This window comes from Colobus angolensis, unplaced genomic scaffold, assembly GCF_000951035.1.
Source record: "Colobus angolensis palliatus isolate OR3802 unplaced genomic scaffold, Cang.pa_1.0 Scaffold55, whole genome shotgun sequence".
In the NCBI taxonomy this organism is placed as follows: domain Eukaryota; kingdom Metazoa; phylum Chordata; class Mammalia; order Primates; family Cercopithecidae; genus Colobus; species Colobus angolensis.
The window spans coordinates 1,285,228-1,290,465 of NW_012119043.1; positions in this window are offsets into that span (position 1 = coordinate 1,285,228).

Sequence of the window (5,238 nt, forward strand, 5' to 3'; positions counted from 1 at the left end):
TAGCCAGGATGGTCTCGATCTCCTGACCTCGTGATCCACCCACCTCGGCCTCCCAAAGTGCTGGGATTACAGGCTTGAGCCACCGCGCCCAGCCCCATCCATCCATCTCTTCATCCTTCCATTCCTCCCTCCCTTTCTCCACCCATCCATCCATCCATCCATCCATCCATCCATCCATCCATCCATCCATCCATCTGTCCATCCATCCATCCATTCATCCATCCATCCATCCCTTCATTTGTCAAATATTTATTGAGCACTTACTACGTGACAAGTCCTGTTCTAGGCACTTAGGATTCAAGATCAATTACAATAGACTCAGGTTCCTGCCCCCAGAGCTTGCTGTGGGAGGCAGGAGTGGGGATGGACAAACAATGTAAGTTTGAGGCCCCTTGGGGGGATCATGGCGCCTCTTCTGTGTGCCCCAGGAGACAAAGTCTGCAGTTGGCACAGAGCCACCATCAGGTAGGGGCCCAGGGACACTATGAGGAAAGCAGCCAGACTCCAGTCTGAGGGTGGTTGAGGACCCAGTGAGGAATGGGAGGTCCTGGCTTGCAGGGTGCCAGGTTCCCTCATCATGTTATCTGCATGGCTGACATTTCCCAGGAGCCAGGCTCCTCCCCGACCCCAGTGGAGAATCTCGACCTGTTGCCCCCACAATACCTCCCACAAGTCACTCATGCATTTATTGAGCACCTACTGTGTACCGGCTCTGGGGATATAGTAGCAAACATGATACAGCCCCCACGTCCTGGGAGCCCCCTATCTTGGAAGGGAGGAGGGACAGGAAAGCAAACAGATAACCACATTTTTTACAAATGAAATAACCTACGTGCCCATCAGTGGGGGAAGTGGTGGTAAATTACAAAACTGCCCTAGTCTGGGAGGAATTCGGGGAGGCCTGTGGGCCTCACAGGGAAGCCGAGGGTGTAGTGAGTGGAAAAAGGAAGCTGCCTGCTTTTAGGTGTCGTGTTTTGTCATTTCTGCTTTAGAGCGGAGCTGCCCTGTGTCTCCGTGAGCTCGTCCTCCACCTGCCTGCCTGCCTGGCTCTGCCTCCACCCTTTGTTCACGCTCTCTGCTGAGCTCAAACATTCCTGCCGGGCCTGGACAGCCAAGCCCCCATCAGCTGCCTCCCAGGCCATTCTCTAATCACAAGCTCAGGCTTAATCCCCACACAGGCCCAGGACTCCACTGTGGGCAAATTACCCCTCCTTTCAGCCCTGGAGTCCCTGATCTCTCCCTACCCAGACCATCCTGTCCTCACCACCCAGCCAAAGGGCCACCCTCCACTGGTTGGCGGTGGGGAGATCTCAGTGTAGCCTTGTCTAATAAAACTACCTGTGACGATGGAAATATTCTTATACAAGGAGGCGACAAGCCACGTGTGACTACTGAGCACGTGAAATGTGACTAGTGCAACTGAGGAATTGAATTGTTAATTTTTAAAAATTCACTTTAATCCATTAATTAATTAATTTTTTATAGAGATGAGGGGTTCTCACTATGTTGCCCGGGCTGGTCTTGAACTCCCGAGCTCAAGCCATCCTCCCGACTAAGCCTCCCAAAGTGCTGGGATGAGAGTTGCCTGCCACCATGCCCCGCCTGAATTGTCAATTTTATTGTTTATGTGTTTTGTTATTTATGTGAATGTAGAACATATTCATATTTACAGAATTTAATTAGTGCAAACTTAAGTAGCCACGGGTGTTTGGTGCTGTCACGGGCTCCACCTGGGCCCAGGCACGGAGAAGAGGACAGCCCGGGTCCCCGATCCCCTTCTAGGCAGGGGCAGCCTAGCGGGGCTGGGTGGGCGGCTGGAGCCTCAGGCACTGAGCTGCGGGGTCCCTAGAGTCGCTCTGTTGATGGGGCTGAGCTTTGGGCGCTGGTGCCTGTGGCCCCTCCCCAGCGGCCAGTCCCTGGTTTTGACCCCTGCTTGGTGGGCAGAGTCACACACTGAGAGGTCCCGAAGACCTGAGCTGACCTTCAGGTGGGAGTGTCTGGCTCCAGTGACAAGAGGTCTTTGTCCCCAGGTTCCTCTGTCTGCATCCACTCCGCAGATGGGCCCTCTAGGAACAGCTCCCCCTTCCTGGTTCTCCTGGGCGCTCCCGTTCCATTCCTGCAGCATCGACCTGGGCAAGAGATCTAGAATCTCATCCCCCTCACCTCCAGATTCCCGAGGTCACTTTGGTGGTCTCCCTCCTCCTCCCGGCTCCTCCTCCGTGCTCTCTGCACCCTTCCCCCTCCTCCACCGCGGTCCACTGCAATCTATTCCCAACACAGGAAGCAGAGGGTTAAAGTGAAGTCAGCAGACTCCCCTGTCCCACACCTCCCAGGCACTCTGAGTACCTCGGCATCAGAGCCAGACAACCCATGAGACCCCCTCCCTCAGGCTCCCCTCGGAGTCTGCCCTCCTTCCCGCCACCTCACTCCCACTCACTCTGCACCCAACACACTGACAGCCTCCCCGTTCCTCAAACACGCCAAGTATGCTCCTGCCTCAGGGCCTTTGCACTGGCTGTCCCCTGGACCCCAGTCTCTGTGTGGACCCCTTGCTCTTCTTCTAAGCCTTTGTGCCACGTCACCTTCTCAGCGCAGTCCACCTGGTCCCTACATTGTAATCCACCCTGCACTGCCCACCCTCTTTCCCTGCCCACCATTCATGGCACTCAGTGCAATCTAACCCACAACAGATGTCACTCATGGACACAAAAAAATAAGCCAGGGGTGGTGATGCACACCTGTAATCCCAGCTACTCGGGAGGCTGAGGCAGGAGAATCCCTTGAACCCGGGAGGTGGAGGTTGCACTGAGCCGAGATCATGATGCTGCGCTCCAGCCTGGGTGACAGAGTGGGACTGTGCCAAAAAAAAAGAAGAAAAGGGAGTGAAGGCCTGACACGTGCTGCAGCATGGTTGACTCTGAACACATTAGGCTCAGTAAGAAAAGCCAGATACAAAAGGGCACATATTATACGATCCTGCTTGTGAAATGTTCAGAGGTGAATTTGTAGAGAGGGAAAGGAGACTGTGGCTGCTGAGGAGTGGGGAGTGGGGAGTGGGGAGTGACTGCTAAGGGGCACAGGAGATGAAGTGCTCTCAAATTGGCCGCAACTCTGAAACTACCAAAACCAGCTGGATGGCACACTTTATTTTTAAATTTTTTTGACACGGTCTTTCTCTTTCTCTTTTTTTTTTTTTGAGATGGAACTTTGCTCTTGTTGCCCAGGTTGAAGTGCAGTGGCGTGATCTTGGCTTTCCACAACCTTCACCTCCAGGGTTCAAGCGATTCTCCTGCCTCAGCCTCCTGAGTAGCTGCAATTATAGGCATGCGTCACCATGCCTGGCTAATTTTGTATTTTTAGTAGAGACAGGGTTTCTCCATGTTGGTCAGGCTGGTCTTGAACTCCCGACCTCAGGTGGTCCGCCCGCCTCGGCCTCCCAAACTGCTGCGATTACAGGCGTGAGTCACTGCTCCCAGCCCGTTTTTTTATTTTTATTTATTTGTTTATTTATTTTGAGACAGAGTCTCGCTGTGTTGCCTAGGCTGGAGTGCAGTGGCATGATCTCGGCTCACTGCAACTTCTGCCTCCCAGGTTCAAGCAATTCTCCTGCCTCAGCCTCCCAAGTAGCTACAGGTGCCCACCACCATGTTCTGCTAATTTTTTTGTATTTTTAGTAAAGATGGGGTTTCACTACGTTGGCCAGGCTTGTCTTGAACTCCCGACCTCGTGATCTGCCTGCCTCAGCCTTCCAAATTGCTGGGATTATAAGCATGAGCCACCTCACCCGGCCTTAAAATTTTTTGTAGAGACTGGAGCCTTACTATTTTGTCCAGGCTGGTTTTGAACTCCTGGGCTAAACTGATCCTCTCTCCTTGGCCTCTCAAAGGGCTGAGATTATAGGTGTGATCCCCTGTGCCCAGCCAAGGGTCTTGCTATACTGCTCAGGCTGGAGTGCAGTGGTGTGATCATGGCTCACTGCAGCCTGGAACTTCAGGCCTCAAGCAATCCTTCTGGCTCAGCCTCTCCCAAAGTTCAGGGATGATAGAGGTGAGCCACCAGACCAAGCTGAATTGCACACTTTAAATAAATGAATTCTGTATCTCCGAAAAGCAGAGTTATCACCTTCCTATACTGTGTTGGCCACCACCTCAAGTGTCCAACGTCAAGTCCCCACCCCCTCGCCCACCCTAAAGTCCCGTGGGAGATGCCCCTTCTTCTGAGCCAGCACAGTTACAAACATTTACCCGGGTCCCCTGGGGGTCCCTGTGCAATTACTTTTCCTCATGCAATTTCCATCAACCTTCAGGATAACACTACGGTTAACCCCATTAAAAAAAGTTTCCAATGTGATTTTTTTTTTTTTTTTTGAGACGGTGTTTCACACTGTCACCCAAGCTGAAGTGCAGCGGCACATTCTCAGCTCATTGCGACCTCTGCCTCCAGGTTCAAGCGATTCTCATACCTCAGCCTTCCAAGTAGCTGGGATTATAGGGGCCTGCCACCACTCCTGGTTAATTTTTGTATTTTTTTGTAGAGACAGGGTCTCGCCATATTGTCCAGGGTGGTCTCGAACTCCTGACCTCAGATGATCTGCCCACCTTGGCCTACCAAAGTGCTGATATTATAGGAGCGAGCCACTGTGACTGACCTCAATGTGATTTTTTAAGAAAAGGCTAATCAGGTGAAGCAGTGGGAGTGGAGAAACCAAACCAAACGAAAACAAAGAAATCTGCAACCGGTTGTGATAATTAGTTGTAAACACCACTGCACTCAGACCAGCTCATGTGATTTTTTTTATTGCAGTAAGATATATATAAAATGTTGCCCATCTTAATCATTTTTCAATGTGCAGTTCAGTGGCATTCGCACTGTTGTGTAACCATCACACCACCCATCTACAGAACTCTTTTTTTTTTTTTTTGAGATGGATTCTGGCTCTGTCGCCCAGGCTGGAGTGCAGTGGTGCGATCTTGGCTCACTGCAAGCTCCACCTCCTGGGTTCAAGTGATTCTCCAGCCTCAGCCTTCCAAGTATCTGGGATTACAGGCACGTGCCACCATGTCTGGCTAATTTTTGTATTTTTAGTAGAGACAGGGTTTCACCATGTTGGCCAGTCTAGTCTCAAACTCCTGACCTCGTGATCCGCCTGCCTTGGCCTCCCAAAATGCTGGGATTGCAGGTGTGAGCCACCTTGCCCAGCCGCCAGAACTCTTCTCATCTTTTTTTTTTTTTTTTTTT